The sequence below is a fragment of the Protomyctophum parallelum genome, assembly GCF_964188405.1.
Source record: "Protomyctophum parallelum genome assembly, chromosome: 2".
Classification (NCBI taxonomy): Eukaryota; Metazoa; Chordata; class Actinopteri; order Myctophiformes; family Myctophidae; genus Protomyctophum; species Protomyctophum parallelum.
The window spans coordinates 3,275,155-3,296,421 of NC_139699.1; the positions used below are offsets into that span (position 1 = coordinate 3,275,155).

General features: G+C 47.7%; 1 protein-coding gene across 7 annotated transcripts in view; it reads right to left on the minus strand.

The window, feature by feature from the left end:
• The window catches only part of chd9 (chromodomain helicase DNA binding protein 9), a 213,241-nt gene that overhangs the window by 174,600 nt on the left and 17,374 nt on the right, over positions 1–21,267 (minus strand). Inside the window, exon 1 of one of the 7 annotated variants that reach the window (XM_083759953.1) lies at positions 8,736–8,807. The exons of the other annotated variants lie outside the window; for them this stretch is intronic. The gene's annotated coding sequence lies outside the window, so the exon portion shown is untranslated. Of the gene's footprint in view, positions 1–8,735; positions 8,808–21,267 lie in introns of those variants that run through there. 7 annotated transcript variants of the gene reach the window in all.

A 21,267-nucleotide genomic window follows, 5' to 3' on the forward strand; every position in this document is an offset into this window, starting at 1 on the left:
ACTGTACATGTTAAAATGTGTAACATCGATGTAGTACTGACTGTACATGTTAAAATGTGTAACATCGATGTAGTACTGACTGTACATGTTAAAATGTGTAACATCGATGTAGTACTGACTGTACATGTTAAAATGTGTAACATCGATGTAGTACTGACTGTACATGTTAAAATGTGTAACATCGATGTAGTACTGACTGTACATGTTAAAATGTGTAACATCGATGTAGTACTGACTGTACATGTTAAAATGTGTAACATCGATGTAGTACTGGACTGTACATGTTTTCAAACTGTGACATGTGAGAGTCAAGTGAGCCCAATAATAAGCCAGCTGGTGTATTACACTAAAAACACCTGCAACAAATGTATTGACAGGAATTAACACATAACACTTATTCTACAGTGGATTTTTATGCTGCAATGTTGGTGAGTTTGACGTTTAAAGGGATTGTGACATAAAACAAAAGGTTTTGGAATTGTTCTTGTTTTTTTTAGGTTTTCTAATCTCAATTGCACCCAAAAAACATGAACTTTTAACATTCAGTAGATTTTCTGTGATCTGGGGTTTTCTGGCTCAAACAGGTGCTCTGATTTGCCGGCAGTAAGTGACATCACTTACTGCAAATCCCATATATGTCAATGGGATTTGCCAGCAGATGTCACTGTTTTCACTGTGTTGCCTGTTTTCATTGTAGCTCAAAAGGCCCCAAAAAACCCCAAAGAAAACTTCAGACCACAGAAAATCCACTGAATGTTCAAAGTTCAGGTTTTTTGGGGTGTAATTGAGGTCATAAAAGCTAAAAGAAAAAAGAAAAAGAAAAATAAATGAAAATGAATGTCATAAAACCTTTAAAACAATCAGATGAATGGGCTGTCAATGAGAAATTGCATCTAGTTAGCACCTTGGTGGCAAGATGGGCGCGGTCTGCATGAGGTCAATGGCAGAGGCAACCATGCAAAGGCACCGAGCTGCTCATGGAGAGCAGCTCGGGGTTAGGTTAGGTAAAGGTTAGGTTAGGTAAAGGCACCGAGCTGCTCATGGAGAGCAGCTCGGGGTTAGGTTAGGTAAAGGTTAGGTTAGGTAAAGGCACCGAGCTGCTCATGGAGAGCAGCTCGGGGTTAGGTTAGGTAAAGGTTAGGTTAGGTAAAGGCACCGAGCTGCTCATGGAGAGCAGCTCGGGGTTAGGTTAGGTAAAGGTTAGGTTAGGTAAAGGCACCGAGCTGCTCATGGAGAGCAGCTCGGGGTTAGGTTAGGTAAAGGTTAGGTTAGGTAAAGGCACCGAGCTGCTCATGGAGAGCAGCTCGGGGTTAGGTTAGGTAAAGGTTAGGTTAGGTAAAGGCACCGAGCTGCTCATGGAGAGCAGCTCGGGGTTAGGTTAGGTAAAGGTTAGGTTAGGTAAAGGCACCGAGCTGCTCATGGAGAGCAGCTCGGGGTTAGGTTAGGTAAAGGTTAGGTTAGGTAAAGGCACCGAGCTGCTCATGGAGAGCAGCTCGGGGTTAGGTTAGGTAAAGGTTAGGTTAGGTAAAGGCACCGAGCTGCTCATGGAGAGCAGCTCGGGGTTAGGTTAGGTAAAGGTTAGGTTAGGTAAAGGCACCGAGCTGCTCATGGAGAGCAGCTCGGGGTTAGGTTAGGTAAAGGTTAGGTTAGGTAAAGGCACCGAGCTGCTCATGGAGAGCAGCTCGGGGTTAGGTTAGGTAAAGGTTAGGTTAGGTAAAGGCACCGAGCTGCTCATGGAGAGCAGCTCGGGGTTAGGTTAGGTAAAGGTTAGGTTAGGTAAAGGCACCGAGCTGCTCATGGAGAGCAGCTCGGGGTTAGGTTAGGTAAAGGTTAGGTTAGGTAAAGGCACCGAGCTGCTCATGGAGAGCAGCTCGGGGTTAGGTTAGGTAAAGGTTAGGTTAGGTAAAGGCACCGAGCTGCTCATGGAGAGCAGCTCGGGGTTAGGTTAGGTAAAGGTTAGGTTAGGTAAAGGCACCGAGCTGCTCATGGAGAGCAGCTCGGGGTTAGGTTAGGTAAAGGTTAGGTTAGGTAAAGGCACCGAGCTGCTCATGGAGAGCAGCTCGGGGTTAGGTTAGGTAAAGGTTAGGTTAGGTAAAGGCACCGAGCTGCTCATGGAGAGCAGCTCGGGGTTAGGTTAGGTAAAGGTTAGGTTAGGTAAAGGCACCGAGCTGCTCATGGAGAGCAGCTCGGGGTTAGGTTAGGTAAAGGTTAGGTTAGGTAAAGGCACCGAGCTGCTCATGGAGAGCAGCTCGGGGTTAGGTTAGGTAAAGGTTAGGTTAGGTAAAGGCACCGAGCTGCTCATGGAGAGCAGCTCGGGGTTAGGTTAGGCAAAGGTTAGGTTAGGTAAAGGCACCGAGCTGCTCATGGAGAGCAGCTCGGGGTTAGGTTCCTTTGCTCAAGGACACTTCAACATGAAGCCGGGAGGAGCAGGGGCTACTCAATCTCTTATCCCATTTTGACCTGAGATCAGATTCTAAAAATGTCTTCTACATCCTGACAGTTTTCTGAAAAAGCTATGTTTCTATGTCAGTCGTTCTTCGATGTAAAAGAAATAGCAGACCTACAAGCTCGTAGCGCGCCACTCGGTGGCGCGCTATGAGCTTGTAGATCTGCTATTTTTCAATAGCTAAATTATAACATAATGCTAACACCAAAAGGGGTTCCCGCCCCCAAAATGGGTTAAACCATTACTGCCCTTCTATAGCATTGGTTCTCAAAGTGGGGTCGTTTTCTGTTCTCAAGTGGGACTATTCAAAAATAGCAGATATACAAGCTCATCATTCGTGCCACGATATGAGCTTGTATCTGCTATTTTGGAAAGAAAAACCTTTTTAACTCAAATCTTTGCTTCCTTCTTGGCACAACATAGTTTTGAGATGGGGGTCATTAACCCATTCTGAACAGGCACCCATTTTGGTGTCAGCATCATGTTATGCTTTAGCTATTTAAAAATAGCAGATCTACAAGCTCATATCGCGCCACCGAGTGGCGCGATATGAGCTTGTAGGTCTGCTATTTTTGAAAAAAATCGAAGAACGACTGACATTTTTAGAATCTGATCTCACGTCAGAATTGGTTCATCAGACCAGTGTGTGTCCAGTGGAAACCTCGTGTGTATCTGATCTCAGGTCAGAATGGGTTAACTTGAGAAGCACTGCTCTATAGAAGTCCTTTGACCATGACGGCATGAAATAATAAATGTGTCATTGTGTGAATATGGCCAATCAGCATTGACTGCACGGGATGCCACAGGTGCAGTGAATAAAGAGGGTCAGGCTGGATGACAGCGTCCATTAGCACAGACAGAGGTGCTGACTGTGGAGGGAAGCTGAGAGGACCGTCCCTGAAGGCCTGTCAACAGGGATGTCAAGGAGGTTGGAAAGGGAGAGACGACCGCAGATAGCAGGAGACCAGAAGGGGAGGTAAAATGCTTTTTTCTCCTTTGTACATGCAGCGTATTGCATTTGTTGATGACATGTATTATTGTGCTACCGTTATTTTCCCAAATAGTAGCCCGGGCGTTTAATACACAAAAACTATTTGGACCGCCAAATCAATCAACTGACAGGTATTAATTAGTTGTAGTCGCTACTAGTCGCTACTATAAATTATTGCCAATATACTTGAAAGTCGATTAATGCAAATGGCTCAATAGATACATGATGGAAGTTAATCTACTTTCAAGTATATTGGCAATCATAGTAGCGACAGTATTATAAATAGGGTAGGATATTAGAGCAGAGCGGTATAACTTACAGTGGTGGGGGTGTTCCCAGAAAGAAAAGAGACAACAAAACAATAACTTCACCTAACCAAAACCTAACCGATAACCGAGGAGGAACTACAACTGAAACCTAACACGCTAAAGACAAACCAAAAGGATAAGCAAAAGTTAACCGACAGAATAATAGCGAACAGCTAGAGCTAAATTAGCGATGTCATCTCGTCGGAACCCAGGCAAAGACTGTCTCTTAAGGTCATTACACACTGGCGAATTAGCGACGCGATATATTCGTGCGAATAATTCGCATTTAAAAAAAAACAATTGAAGTCCATGCAAGCTTCCACATCAGTGGCGAATGTGCGAATGTGCGAAAATGCGACCGTTTTCGCTTTTATTTGTTCGCTCTGGTGTCGTATTTTGCAGAGATTCGCAGGCGAACTGCAACATGCAATATTTCGCATTTTCAGATCGCTTATTCGCATCGCGTCGCTAATTCGCCAGTGTGTAATGACCTTTATAGTAGGTAGACGCTCTGAGGAATCAGAGCGTCACCGGCCAATGAGAGTGATCAGAACCTCACGCAGCTTCTACCGGTTCTCGCGAGAGATGGCGAGCGAGAAGGGACATCTTTAGTCTGCAACTTCGGAAAAAACACAGCAACAACAGCACTGGCCGTAGTGGCACAGCGTAAACAAGGCTGCTGGTAGCCCCTTCCACCAGACTTGGATTAGAGATTAAGGCGGGATTTAACCCATTCTGACCTGAGATCAGATTCTATAAACGTCTTCTACATCCTGACAGTTTTCTGATTCAAAAATAGCAGACCTACAAGCTCGTATCGCGCCACTCGGTGGCGCGCTATGAGCTTGTAGATCTGCTATTTTTAAATAGCTAAAGCATAACATGATGCTAACACCAAAATGGGTTCCCGTTCAGAATGGGTTAACAGATATCCTGGCTTAATATATCCTGGATTAGCGATTAACCGGTTTCATGAAATCTGGTTAATCTTGCCCAGATTAATTTAACCAGTTAACCTGGATATGTTGAGGCTTGATTCGGTTTCATGAAAGTGATGCTACATTAGTTACCATGGAAACTAATGCTTTGGACGTAGCCTGCTCCGGACCAGGCTAACAGCCAGGTTTAACCTAATCCTGATGTCTTTATTGTTCATTAAGCAGTCAAACTGATCACAAAAAAATTGATATATAATGGTGGTCTGAGCCTTTTGGCGCCCCCTGGTGGCGATGGATGAGTTAAGAACAACACTTTTGTACCTCTGTAACTTTTATATCTGAAGTACAAGTAAAAGCATTTTCATCTTTTGAGTGAGGTTTCCTGTCCAGTTTATATGTTATGCGTACCCTTTACCCCTAGACCAGTTTATATGTTATGCGTACCCTTTACCCCTAGACCAGTTTATATGTTATGCGTACCCTTTACCCTTAGACTAATTTATTTATATGTTATGCGTACCCTTTACCCTTAGACTAATTGTCCAGTTTATATGTTATGCGTACCCTTTACCCTTAGACTAACTGTCCAGTTTATATGTTATGCGTACCCTTTACCCTTAGACTAATTGTCCAGTTTATATGTTATGCGTACCCTTTACCCTTAGACTAATTGTCCAGTTTATATGTTATGCGTACCCTTTACCCTTAGACTAATTGTCCAGTTTATATGTTATGCGTACCCTTTACCCTTAGACTAATTGTCCAGTTTATATGTTATGCGTACCCTTTACCCTTAGACTAATTGTCCAGTTTATATGTTATGCGTACCCTTTACCCTTAGACTAATTGGTGCGTAACACTCCCAACATGCATTTCACTTGTGACGCGTGATCTGCGGGAAGATCGCGGGTGCTAGGAGTTATTTGTGTCGAAAATGAAGTCAATTAAAATATTGGGAGCTATTGAGATGGGCCCCAAAGCGCGCAGCAGTCACAGACATTTTTAGATTTTTTTTTTGGTGACAGATTTTCTTAAATTTAGAATATGACTGTACCACGTGCTACTGTATTTACATTTCTGACAAATAAAGTAGCCTATTCTATCGATCAATTGGCATTTTTCGGCACTGTCATACGATGACACGGAAAATGGAAAAAGACCAGAACAAAGTGACGGACGAGAGGAATCAGCAGGAGGCGCATTGCCAAAGCTTTACACACACACACACACACACACACACACACACACACACACACACACACACACACACACACACAGACACACACACACACACACACACACACACACACACACACACACACACACACACACACACACACACACACACACACCATTGACTACATTTCATTCCCGCTATGGCTAACCATAACCTTTAACTCTAATCCTAAACTAATTACACATAAATCATACACGAAGCCTGACACCGTCCTTTGGAAAGGAAACCCAGCGAGCACGGTCAGGACCTGGGCCAATTAGGGGCGTCTCGAGTGGGGCCAGAACAAGTCAAACCAAGACTAGTCAGATCTGGCACAGAATATCACCTGATTCCAACCAACATAAGTTCTGCCCACTAAGACCGACATCCTGGATGAATCAGAGTCTGAGTCAGAGTCTGATCGAGGCCTGATCAACTTAAGTCATATCATAACTAGTCAGATCTGGCTCAGAATAAGCTGTATTATTTCAACTGGTGAAGACGTCCTGGAAATGACGTAAAGATCAACCCCATATGGGTAGTGATCTGGCCTAGTCCTGAACGCCACCGGAGGCATCATCATCATCATCATCATCATAATGTCATCATCATCATCATGTCATCATTTGGCTTGCTGGGAAGGGGACCAGCAAACCTTTCTAGGAAATCTTACGCACACACGCACGAAAAAGACCAGAACAGAGTGACAGGCGAGAGGAATCAGCAGGAGGCGCATCACAACAAATGAGCATTTGCGCCTGTCGTAGACACGTACTACCTGTGAGTGGGGAGTGTTGGCTGATGAATGAATATCAACATCCTAATACATCCTGATACTGGGGGGGTCAAATTATTTGAAATTTCCTGATATGACCCCCCAGTCAAAAAACACTTTGTTTGAAATTTATATTGTAAAATCAATGTTAATTTAACTCTTGGAGTGTAGAAATGGAACCAAATGGACCCTAACGGGTCCATTTGGTTCCATTTCTACACTCTCAGAGTTACAGACCAATAAGGGCCCATTTGGTTACAAACTATCATTTAGCTGCATGGGAACCCCCTGGAACTGCCTGAAGGACCCCTGGGGGGCCCCCTGAAGGACCCCTGGGGGGCCCCCTGAAGGACCCCTGGGGGGCCCCCTGAAGGACCCCTGGGGGGCCCCCCGAAGGCCCGAACCAAACTTTGGGAACCACTGCTCCAGCGTCCTCATTGGAAATAGATGAACAGTCGGCCAAAGTAGCAGATCTCCAACCTTACAACGCGTCACATTGCCATTTGCCAACGTGTTGTAAGCTTACAGATCAGCTATTTTAACAGAAGAGGTTTGGTGTGAAAAAGGAGGGTGGAAAATACCACAAAAGAGTTCTCAAAGGGACACTCTTTTCAAATTGATATACCGGTATATCTAAAATAAATAAAAGGGTTCTCCTGTGAATCTGCAAGGTAGGGGCGGTGCATTTTGTTTTGTGATGATGCCACAACTACCCGATTCCCCGGCATACATACTATTCCATTTTTCTCACCATACCTGGTGGGATTGAGCAGCGAGCGGCATGCATGCTGAGTCAGGCTACAGCACACAGTGAGTGATGGTCTGGAGTGTCTAAACACTGAACTTTAGTTTAACCCGTTCTGACCTGAGATCAGATTCATACGAGGTTTCCACATGGACACACACTGGTCTGATTAACCCATTCTGACCTGAGATCAGATTCAAGAAATGTCAGTCGCTCGTCGATTTTTTTCAAAAATAGCAGACCTACAAGCTCGTATCGCGCCACTCGGTGGCGCGATATGAGCTTGTAGATCTGCTATTTTTAAATAGCTAAAGCATAACATGATGCTGACACCAAAATGGGTGCCCGTTCAGAATGGCTTAATGCATTATTTCTCCTTCTCTCAGGACACTGAAGGTTGTGAAACGGAACTCAATGCTAAACTTTTTTCAACAAATCCTTGATTAATGACGTCTGCGTCCATGGAAACTGACAAACCAGACGTCTTTCTCCCTTGAATCAACTGAGAAAACCTGTTTGAGCTAGAAACAAATAAGTAACCCATGAGGCAACAACTGCCATCTCTGTGACAACACAAACTAATCAGCAGCCGACATTTAAAAGTTCATTCAAAATAACAAATAATGCACTGTAATGCACGGCGGCCTGTAATGTGTGTCAACCGCAAATACAAGGACAAATCTAACCTCCGGCGTTCCTGCTCTGCTCCACATTTGGGACCTTCGTCTAACCAACGTGGTGTTTTAGTGATTCAGTCTCAAAGCTGACTGCTGTGTCAACCATAAACAAGGACAATGCCTTAGTCATGCTAAGAGCCTAACAGATGACCTGCAGGGCGTCATCATCAGTTCTATCCTTCAAACTGGAACACTTAATAAATAGCCAGACGGTGGGCTTGTCTTTCGCTTTTCCCCCCAGGTCTTTTTTGTCAGCAACAAGGTTAACCTGAGGCCACAAAGCCTCTCATTCAAGATACACACACACACACACACACACACACACACACACACACACACACACACACACACACACACACACACACACACACACACACACACACACACACACACACACACACACACACACACACACACACACACACACACACACACACACACACACACACACACAGTGACATACAGTCACACACGCACAGGGGAGAGGGGGGGGCATGTATTGACTGCCGAAATCACGCCCCCCCCCCTCCCCCTCCCAAAAAAAGTAAAATAAGAGAGTAGAGTGAGATAGATAGATGTGCACAATAAAGACAGAAAAGTAGAATAGAGAGCGAGAGAGAGAATGCTTTATATTCTGACCTACTGTGTCGTTTGGGGCTGGCAGCGTTCCCACATGTTCCCAACAGATTCAGTCCAAGTTCAACTCTCTCCACTTCCTACTCCTCCTCCTCCTCCTGCCCCCCCCCCCCCCCTACACAACATCTCAATGCCCCACCCACCCTAAGACCTCCCCTTCCTGCCCACCCTGCACCAGCCTCTCTCTGACTTCCTGTTGCTTTGACCCCTTACTTATCCCTCCCTGCCTCCTTTCTGGCAGCTCTGCAAACAGACAGACAGATGAGACCGGATACTGACAGGGGGAGCTCGTGTGTGCGTGTGCGTGCGTGTGCGTGTGTGTGTGTGTGTGTGTGTCAGACAGAGATAGAGAGACATACAGAGAGGGAGCACGAGGAACAGAGAGGACTGAGTGTAAAGAGTGGATGAGAGAAAGATAGACAAAGAGAAAGAAGCACAGAGAGATGCATGGAGAAACAGAGAGAGACTGAAAGCAAGTGACAGAGACACTATGTGCGTGTGTGTGTGTGTGTGTGTGTGTGTGTGTGTGTGCACTTCCGTGCGTGCGTGCGTGTCGTGACGACGTGTGACTGTGGCAGCCTATCACGACACAGCCACAGTGGGAGAGAAGGTTTCCCAGCGGTGGGGGCTGAGGGGGGAGTGGCCGGCCCTCCCCCCTCCCCCTTCTGAGGAGTGACGTGGTGTCAGGTTTCAGGGCTGGCCGTGGAGCTGCCTGACTGCCTGTCTGTCTGCCTGTCTGGCTGGGAGTTATATAAACCTTTACTGTGGAAGGTTAGGGAAGCGACAAAGCCAGCAATTCAGTGTGCGTGTGTGTTTGTGGGGGTGGGGGTGGGGGTGGGGGGGGGGGGGGGGGGGGCTAGACAGACAGACACCCCCCCCCCCCCCCCCCCCCCCCCCCCGACCCCCTGAGCTTGACACGCACATACAAAACACACGCTCATATTATGGTGTCACCCGCCCACACAAACAGATACACACGCACACACACACACTCCAGCACACAGCCCGGAGGCCAGCGGAGGGGAGCGAGGGGAGAGTGAGTGGTGTGGAGGGGAGCGAGGGGAGCGAGGGGAGAGTGAGTGGTGTGGTTCTATCCAGTGAGAGAATAAATCCCAAGGCCAGTGCCGGGCTGATGCAGGCAGGCAGGAAGCAGACACCTGCTCTGCCTCACTGTCGGGGGCCTTGTTAGCCAAATACAGCTCAGTCTTCAGGTCTGCTCCGTGCTGGCACACACATATTTTATATTTATTTAACCTTTGTAGACGTGCAATACTGACCAAAAAGAAGGGAGAGGAATTACGAGAATATTATGAGCTGCACGTTTGATATGATATGCAATTACTGTTTTAGCACATCACAAATAATATCATTCACAAATATTCGCCAATTAAAAATGGAGCATAGCATTGGTTCATGCAGGACACAGGAGTCTTGCACGCCTCAGCTGTAATCTGATTCTTTCAATCAGCCTAGCTTCCTATTCCAGCTCTGCTGGTCATGACGTCACACTTATACCATAATCTGATTGGTTCCTTTAAATATGGCTTTGCTTTTAAGATCTCTGCTTGTCTTGCTGCCCGTTTCGCATCCACTGCTGCTTAACTGCCTCCTCCACCCAGCCTCCACCTTTTGATCATGGCATAAGCGCAAATGCTTTGATTTAATGTCTGCTGATTCAAGCTAAATATTGCGTATGTATAAAACAGCTGGGCAGTGTACAATCATTTTACAACAATGACAATTGGCAATTTCATATCATCATCATACAGGCAACACAAACTGCACCAAATTAAATACACGTGTGAAAATGAATTAACGTCTAAAGGATATCTAAAGGAAAGACTTAATTTACAATGTGACTGTCAGTCTGATATGGTGCCACGTGGGAAGCACCTGGCCCCACATGAGATTACGTGAGAGCTTAGAAAAACGGACAAATCAACTATAGTCCAGTCTGTCTGACGTTGCTTACATTGCAGGGCCATAAAATATAAAATACCGGTATGTGGTTCAAATAATTTCTTCGGCATGAAGGAATTGTGGGGGATCAACTGAGATGATGAGCACAACAGGAGCTATACATTATGCAGTCCGAAACCATGGGCAAAGAATGGGCTACTACATGTATTGATCAATATTTATAATATTAATCAAATACAAGTATTCTGCACAGTCCTAACTTAACAACATCACAACTAGTGTACAACTGTACAAGATCATCCGTTAACAATTCCCTCACAATCAATGTGATCTATATTGCATTACCCACACTGTACATAATTTCCTGTTCATATATTAGAATGGGTAAGGCAGTAGTATACAAACAAAACTGCAAAGTTTGCCAACTTCAAATAAAATAGGAAACTTGGCTAGTATATCCACAAAATACAGTAATTACTGAACAAATATTCTTAGGATGATTCACACATGCTTAGAGTGCTGGCAGTATTTATTTTATTTTATTGAGAAGTGGTATTTTATACTACCTTTTTCTAACCATAGTTTATCCAGGCAGAGGTTTGCTGAGCAAATATGCTTTTCCTCAGCACTGCCTTCCTTCACAGGGTAAGTTCAGTTGGTTGGTGGTTAAGTGCCTTTGCACACTCAAGGAGGTAGAACAGTTGTTTCAATGCAAGTGCAATAGTCACATTGATTGCAAAGGAATGTAAAGAAAATTGGTTTAGTCACTTAAGAAAAAACTTTGCACTGCTTGATAGAAGACAAAAACTAGAAAGGCGAAGGTGTTTCCCTTAAGTGTCAAACACAGAATTTCATGCATTTTTCAATAACTTTTGAATATTTCAAACATTACAAGCTTGCTGTTTTTTGACTGTTTTAGAATGTTAAAAAGGCAATGAATTAGTGGTTTAAAATCTCTGGACGGTCACTTGAAAGCCTCCGTTTCGCACCATCACAAGTTACACACAGTGGTATTGGTTACACTGGCACTGCAGGCCCACACAAAGTTGATGCCAAGAAACATCCCCGAACATTCAATACAGGCGGAAGGCAGGCTCTGCTGGCACTGACAGACTACCAATTGGAATTGGCCATAAGTTAAATTACTGAGATGTATTATTTTAGGAAATGGCTTTGCTACAAGGAAGGGAAACCTGGTTATTGACCAGGTTTGAATATTATGTTGATCATGGGACTTATTAGGCTGAATTTATGTCCAAGTACGTAACTAGAGAGTTATACTTACTTATACCCCCCTCTAAAATCAGCATTGCTTTTTTTAAGGATCAGGTTGTTTTTTCAGTAATACAGGTCGCCAAAAAACCTCTTTGTTACACTTATTGTTATAATTAGTTGTCTCTCCTGTCTGCATAAAAATCAATCAGAAATGTAAATATATTCCTCTCCGGTCCACAAACAGCATGCTCCACATGAACAAAGCCGCCCTCTGTGGAGAAGTCAGTCTGAACAGTACTAGTCCAAATAGAGCTTGGCTGAAAATGTCTGTCATCACATCCAGTAAGACAGTGAGGGGGAAGAGAGAGCATGTTCGCCATGAATAAGCAACACAATAAGAAGTTATTCTCCATGGAACCATTTCATTATTTCACTGACAGTGTCTGTAATTCAGTACAAATGGTGTATATTCATTCTCTTCCCTCAAGAAATGAAAATATTTGGCTTTCATTGTGCAGTGTTACTGTTTAAATTCTTTCAGTCGACTCAGTGCCCTTTAATGCCCTCATACTTGTCAAACCACTTTTCCAAAGTGAGTGACACCCACAGCAACAACACCAGAGAGAGCGTCCATGAATTTAGAACAAACATGGGAAAGTTCTCATTTTGATGCTCTGCCATCAAAATGTGGAAATGCCCCGACCTGGATGTGAATCACTGGTTTCTTTCTAGATTGGCCTGAAATAATATCTACAGTATCACGAGACCAAAAATCACACCCGTGTGAAGTAAGTGGTGCAACTCCGTGTGGGCGTCCAGAACCTCCAGACCCACAGGAACACACCCAGGGTGACCCACAGGAACGCGCCCAGGGTGACCCACAGGAACACACCCAGGGTGACCCACAGGAACACACCCAGGGTGACCCCCAGGAACACACCCAGGGTGACCCACAGGAACACACCCAGGGTGACCCACAGGAACGCGCCCAGGGTGACCCACAGGAACACACCCAGGGTGACCCACAGGGACACACCCAGGGTGACCCCCAGGAACACACCCAGGGTGACCCACAGGAACACACCCAGGGTGACCCACAGGAACACACCCAGGGTGACCCACAGGGTGACCCACAGGAACACACCCAGGGTGACCCACAGGAACACACCCAGGGTGACCCACAGGAACACACCCAGGGTGACCCACAGGAACGCGCCCAGGGTGACCCACAGGAACACACCCAGGGTGACCCACAGGAACACACCCAGGGTGACCCACAGGAACGCGCCCAGGGTGACCCACAGGAACACACCCAGGGTGACCCACAGGAACACACCCAGGGTGACCCCCAGGAACACACCCAGGGTGACCCCCAGGAACACACCCAGGGTGACCCACAGGAACACACCCAGGGTGACCCACAGGAACACACCCAGGGTGACCCACAGGGTGACCCACAGGAACACGCCCAGGGTGACCCACAGGAACACACCCAGGGTGACCCACAGGGTGACCCACAGGAACACACCCAGGGTGACCCACAGGAACACGCCCAGGGTGACCCACAGGAACACACCCAGGGTGACCCACAGGAACACACCCAGGGTGACCCACAGGAACACACCCAGGGTGACCCACAGGAACACACCCAGGGTGACCCACAGGGTGACCCACAGGAACACGCCCAGGGTGACCCACAGGAACACACCCAGGGTGACCCACAGGAACACACCCAGGGTGACCCACAGGAACACACCCAGGGTGACCCCCAGGAACACACCCAGGGTGACCCACAGGGACACACCCAGGGTGACCCCCAGGAACACACCCAGGGTGACCCACAGGGACACACCCAGGGTGACCCACAGGAACACACCCAGGGTGACCCACAGGAACACACCCAGGGTGACCCACAGGAACACGCCCAGGGTGACCCACAGGAACACACCCAGGGTGACCCACAGGGACACACCCAGGGTGACCCACAGGAACACACCCAGGGTGACCCACAGGAACACACCCAGGGTGACCCACAGGAACACACCCAGGGTGACCCACAGGAACACACCCAGGGTGACCCACAGGAACACGCCCAGGGTGACCCACAGGAACACACCCAGGGTGACCCACAGGAACACACCCAGGGTGACCCACAGGAACACACCCAGGGTGACCCACAGGAACACACCCAGGGTGACCCACAGGAACACGCCCAGGGTGACCCACAGGAACACACCCAGGGTGACCCACAGGAACACACCCAGGGTGACCCACAGGAACACACCCAGGGTGACCCACAGGAACACACCCAGGGTGACCCACAGGAACACACCCAGGGTGACCCACAGGAACACACCCACAGGGTGACCCACAGGAACACACCCAGGGTGACCCACAGGAACACGCCCAGGGTGACCCACAGGGACACACCCAGGGTGACCCACAGGAACACACCCAGGGTGACCCACAGGGACACGCCCAGGGTGACCCACAGGAACACACCCAGGGTGACCCACAGGGACACGCCCAGGGTGACCCACAGGAACACACCCAGGGTGACCCACAGGAACACACCCAGGGTGACCCACAGGAACACACCCAGGGTGCCGGCCCGGTTCCAGCGAGCCGCCCCGCGTCCGAAACGGTCGAGAAATGACAGAGTTACCGTGTGGGCGTCCCCAGGGGGTCCCTCTACTGTACTGTACTGTACTGTACTGTACTGTACTGTACTGTACTGTACTGTACTGTACTGTACTGTACTGTACTGTACTGTACTGTACTGTACTGTACTGTACTGTCACACCCGAAATCATACAGTTAATATGTGTGTGTCTGTGTGTGTGTGTGTGTGTGTGTGTGTGTGTGTGTGTGTGTGTGTGTGTTAGGCTGCGCAACAGTGACACACAAAACTCCTTAATGAAGTGGTTGCACCACTTAAAAACATCTCAGTGGCCTTGTGGTTAGAGTGTCCGCCCTGAGACTGGGAGGTTGGGGGTTGGATTCCCGGCCAGGTGACGGTCAAAGAGACCCAGTGCCTCTCTGCTTGGCGACGGTCAAAGAGACCCAGTGCCTCTCTGCTTGGTGACGGTCAAAGAGACCCAGTGCCTCTCTGCTTGGCGACGGTCAAAGAGACCCAGTGCCTCTCTGCTTGGCCAGGTGACGGTCAAAGAGACCCAGTGCCTCTCTGCTTGGTGACGGTCAAAGAGACCCAGTGCCTCTCTGCTTGGCCAGGTGACGGTCAAAGAGACCCAGTGCCTCTCTGCTTGGCGACGGTCAAAGAGACCCAGTGCCTCTCTGCTTGGCCAGGTGACGGTCAAAGAGACCCAGTGCCTCTCTGCTTGGCGACGGTCAAAGAGACCCAGTGCCTCTCTGCTTGGCCAGGTGACGGTCAAAGAGACCCAGTGCCTCTCTGCTTGGCGACGGTCAAAGAGACCCAGTGCCTCTCTGCTTGGCCAGGTGACGGTCAAAGAGACCCAGTGCCTCTCTGCTTGGCGACGGTCAAAGAGACCCAGTGCCTCTCTGCTTGGCGACGGTCAAAGAGACCCAGTGCCTCTCTGCTTGGCCAGGTGACGGTCAAAGAGACCCAGTGCCTCTCTGCTTGGCGACGGTCAAAGAGACCCAGTGCCTCTCTGCTTGGCGACGGTCAAAGAGACCCAGTGCCTCTCTGCTTGGCGACGGTCAAAGAGACCCAGTGCCTCTCTGCTTGGCCAGGTGACGGTCAAAGAGACCCAGTGCCTCTCTGCTTGGCGACGGTCAAAGAGACCCAGTGCCTCTCTGCTTGGTGACGGTCAAAGAGACCCAGTGCCTCTCTGCTTGGTGACGGTCAAAGAGACCCAGTGCCTCTCTGCTTGGTGACGGTCAAAGAGACCCAGTGCCTCTCTGCTTGGTGACGGTCAAAGAGACCCAGTGCCTCTCTGCTTGGCCAGGTGACGGTCAAAGAGACCCAGTGCCTCTCTGCTTGGTGACGGTCAAAGAGACCCAGTGCCTCTCTGCTTGGCACTAGGTGACGGTCAAAGAGACCCAGTGCCTCTCTGCTTGGTGACGGTCAAAGAGACCCAGTGCCTCTCTGCTTGGCACTAGGTGACGGTCAAAGAGACCCAGGGCCTCTCTGCTTGGTGACGGTCAAAGAGACCCAGGGCCTCTCTGCTTGGTGACGGTCAAAGAGACCCAGTGCCTCTCTGCTTGGCGACGGTCAAAGAGACCCAGTGCCTCTCTGCTTGGTGACGGTCAAAGAGACCCAGTGCCTCTCTGCTTGGTGACGGTCAAAGAGACCCAGTGCCTCTCTGCTTGGTGACGGTCAAAGAGACCCAGTGCCTCTCTGCTTGGCCAGGTGACGGTCAAAGAGACCCAGTGCCTCTCTGCTTGGCACTCAGCATCAAGGGTTGGATTGGGGGGTAAATTCCTACTCCCCGTCCACTCCAGGGGGTGTGCTTGTACATCAAGCTGCCTCACGCTACAGAAACACTATGGCCCCTATGGCTTACTTAACCCATTCTGACCTGAGATCAGATTCATACGAGGTTTCCGCCGGACACACACTGGTCTGATGAACCCATTCTGACCTGAGATCAGATTCTAAAAATGTCAGTCGTCCTTCGATTTTTTTCAAAAATAGCAGACCTACAAGCTCGTATCGCGCCACTCGGTGGCGTGATATGAGCTTGTAGATCTGCTATTTTTAAATAGCTAAAGCATAACATGATGCTGACACCAAAATGGGTGCCCGGTCAGAATGGGTTTGCCCACCACACACCGGCTGTGTCCGCCGCGCGTCGCCGCGCGGCGGACACAGCCGCCTCCATTATTTTCAATGAACCTATCGCACACCGGCTGCGTCCGACGCGCGGTCACGCCGGCGCGCGGTCACGCCTCGCCTGCCGCGCCGATGCACCGCTGTTCTATTTTCCAGGCGTTGCCGCGCGGCCTCCACCCGGCTATCCGTGGGCGTGGCAATGGAATATAGTCAACAAAACTCCCCAGCCGCGTGGTAGCGCGCCGCGTCCTGTTGGTGTTGCCGTGCGGCTATGGCGCGCGGCAATACTGTGCCGCGGCGGTCGCAGGCGGTGTGTGTCGGGCTTCACTTACTTACTTACTTACTTAGAAAACCAAAAGGGGAGTTAAATGTAATGATGACATGTATTATTGTGTTAATTTTTGTATGCTATGTTGATGAATTGAATACATAGGACCACAATGTAAATTCCCATTACTTTTTTAGCTTTAACCCATTCTGAACGGGAACCCGTTTTGGTGTCAGCATCATGTCATGCTTTAGCTATTGAAAAACAGCAGATCTACAAGCTCGTAGCGCGCCACCGAGTGGCGCGCTATGAGCTTGTAGGTCTGCTATTTTTGAAAAATCGAAGAATGACTGAATTTTTTTAGAATCTGATCTCAGGTCAGAATGGGTTAATCAGACCAGTGTGTGTCCAGTGGAAACCTCGTATGGATCTGATCTCAGGTCAGAATGGGTTCATCAGACCAGTGTGTGTCCAGTGGAAACCGCGTATGAATCTGATCTCAGGTCAGAATGGGTTAATGTCTGACTGTACCACACACGTGCCGTTTACATTTCTGACCAATAAAGTATTCAATCAATCAATCAATCTGTATGACAGATTCACAATATTACTGTACTGGGACCTGTACTGTATATACGTAGGGACACACACAGGTCCATAACTTAACCCATTCTGACCTGAGATCAGATTCATACGAGGTTTCCACTGGACAACACACTGGTCTGATTAACCCATTCTGACCTGAGATCAGATTCATACGAGGTTTCCACTGGACACACACTGGTCTGATTAACCCATTCTGACCTGAGATCAGATTCATACGAGGTTTCCACTGGACACACACTGGTCTGATTAACCCATTCTGACCTGAGATCAGATTCATACGAGGTTTCCACTGGACACACACTGGTCTGATGAACCCATTCTGACCTGAGATCAGATTCATACGAGGTTTCCACTGGACACACACTGGTCTGGTTAACCCATTCTGACCTGAGATCAGATTCATACAAGGTTTCCACTGGACACACACTGGTCTGATTAACCCATTCTGACCTGAGATCAGATTCATACGAGGTTTCCACTGGACACACACTGGTCTGATTAACCCATTCTGACCTGAGATCAGATTCATACGAGGTTTCCACTGGACACACACTGGTCTTGATGAACCCATTCTGACCTGAGATCAGATTCATACGAGGTTTCCACTGGACAACACACTGGTCTGATTAACCCATTCTGACCTGAGATCAGATTCATACGAGGTTTCCACTGGACACACACTGGTCTGGTTAACCCATTCTGACCTGAGATCAGATTCATACGAGGTTTCCACTGGACACACACTGGTCTGATTAACCCATTCTGACCTGAGATCAGATTCATACGAGGTTTCCACTGGACACACACTGGTCTTGATGAACCCATTCTGACCTGAGATCAGATTCATACGAGGTTTCCACTGGACACACACTGGTCTTGATGAACCCATTCTGACCTGAGATCAGATTCATACGAGGTTTCCACTGGACACACACTGGTCTGGTTAACCCATTCTGACCTGAGATCAGATTCATACGAGGTTTCCACTGGACACACACTGGTCTGATTAACCTATTCTGACCTGAGATCAGATTCATACGAGGTTTCCACTGGACACACACTGGTCTTGATGAACCCATTCTGACCTGAGATCAGATTCATACGAGGTTTCCACTGGACACACACTGGTCTGATTAACCCATTCTGACCTGAGATCAGATTCATACGAGGTTTCCACTGGACACACACTGGTCTGGTTAACCCATTCTGACCTGAGATCAGATTCATACGAGGTTTCCACTGGACACACACTGGTCTGATTAACCCATTCTGACCTGAGATCAGATTCATACGAGGTTTCCACTGGACACACACTTTCTTTCTTCAAGCTCACAACGCGATGCAACCAGGTGCGGGCTCCACCGGGCCCGTCAGCGTCGCGTCTCCGTCAGGGAATGTTCCCGTTTTAATCAATGAAGGGTGGCTCCACTGCCCACGTTGTGTTGCGTTGCGTGACTTCATTAAAATTGCCCCGGTTGGCCGGTTCGTTTTTTGACGCACACGACGGAGGCGCAACACGCCCGGTGGAGCCCCGGTGTGAGCTTGTAGATTGGCTATTTTTGGTGCGTGACACCGTCGTACGATGATGTATACATTACGCTTTTAAAGTGACGGTACACAATGAACAGTTCCCTCTGTATGTTAGAAAGGTACTGTATAAGGCCCTAGTAAAATGTAGTGCAGGTTGTAGGTTGGTTAAAATAAAGAGAAGATTATTAAAATAGAATAACAATATATTCTGTTTCTGTGTGTGTGTGTGTGGGGGGGGGGGGGGGGGGGGGTGTCAGAAACAAACCTACTGTGACTGTCAAGTGTCAAATGTGAAATGGATTATTATTTTGAGACTTATTTTGTGATAGTGTGATTAGTGAGTAACAAGTAAGAAGAAAACAAAAACAATCTTAACCCATGGTGCATGAATGCCCCACCACTGTTGTGTCGGGTGGGTCCATCGTAGATCTACGATGAACCCACCCGACACAACAGTGGTGGTCCCCAGGCTGCTGCTAGTCAGAATGGTGGTCCCTGGGTCAAAACCAGTTGAAAACCCCTGGCTTAAACTATAAGCAAAAAATACACGTTTTGATACTACTCTATTCTGTCCAAAACTCACACAAAAATCAGTACATATCTTTGGAGTGAAGTAACATGTTATCACTCAGATTTTCATACCATTCCATTCCGATTGGCTATGATTGCCTTCCAAAGTGAAAAATGAAGATAAACTGCAAATTGGAATCACACATTGAGGGGCCTCTAAACCAGTAGCCTGGAATCCAGACTGATTCACTATGTCTGTCTTTTTCTCACGTCCAGTCTTATTTGACTTTTATTTCAATGATGTCGGCAAGTCTGTTTGTTCACAGATATAGGAGGCTCACCGGACTGCGAACACTGCGTGAAAGAGGAGTTAACGGGCAATTATGGGCACTAGATTTGCCCGTAAACCTCAAGTTTAGCGGGCATATACAGTAATATACTATAAAATGGTACAATTCGGTAGTTTACCGGAGTTTGACGAGTTTAACGTACAATTCGGTAGTTTACCGGAGTTTGACGAGTTTAACGTACAATTCGGTAGTTTACCAGAGTTTGACGAGTTTAACGTACAATTCGGTAGTTTACCGGAGTTTGACGAGTTTAACGTACAATTCGGTAGTTTACCGGAGTTTGACGAGTTTCCTATAATTATACACCTGCATATTCCATGCTTTTTGCGCAGTGGAAGCCGCAGGGGTTTGATATTCCCCACAGTACCGTTTGCCTGTAATTGGCTTCAAGCATAGACTATCATTCTATTTCGCTTGGAGAACAAGACCGCTTCCACACCCCCCCCCCCCCCCCAGGATCGGCTGTAGCTAATAAGTCTTTAGAAGCATGAATATTTTAACCACGCGGTAACCGGGATTTAGTATTGAGCTGCTAACATCGTTGCGTTGTTCAACCCAGCTCAATCTGAGCCATAATTCAGAGAAAAGGGGCTATGAAGGTCGGGCGGCCCCAGCATTGTGTGCGGGCGCAAGATTTGAGAGTTCGAGCCAAGCGTTGCCTAGCGACCGGGAGCCCTGCTTTGCGGTAAATATGAGCTTGATGATTATTAATTAATACAAAGCTCAAAAACACGTTAAAAGCATTCCTGGCGCCATGGGATTTCATAAAAACACGTTAATATAGTCTTCTGCCAAAGAAGAGTTGGACAACTTTTTTTTTAGCAAAAGCCCTCACTGCCAAGGATGAATTGGACAAGTTATTATTTTTTGGGTTTTTTTGGGTGGGGAATCAACGAACACCACTACTAGTGTAACAACACCGAAGTTGCAGTCCCACAGGAAACGGAACTAGACACGATCGCAAAATGCCATCCTGGTCCACTTCCTTTTTTCATTACTGTCTGCCATACCCAGAATAGGGATGCTAGGGTTAGGGTTAGGGTTTCATTACTGTCTGCCATACCCAGAATAGGGATGCTAGGGTTAGGGTTAGGGTTTCATTACTGTCTGCCATACCCAGAATAGGGATGCTAGGGTTAGGGTTAGGGTTTCATTACTGTCTGCCATACCCAGAATAGGGATGCTAGGGTTAGCGTTAGGGTTTCATTACTGTCTGCCATACCCAGAATAGGGATGCTAGGGTTAGGGTTAGGGTTTCATTACTGTCTGCCATACCCAGAATAGGGATGCTAGGGTTAGGGTTAGGGTTTCATTACTGTCTGCCATACCCAGAATAGGGATGCTAGGGTTAGGGTTAGGGTTTCATTACTGTCTGCCATACCC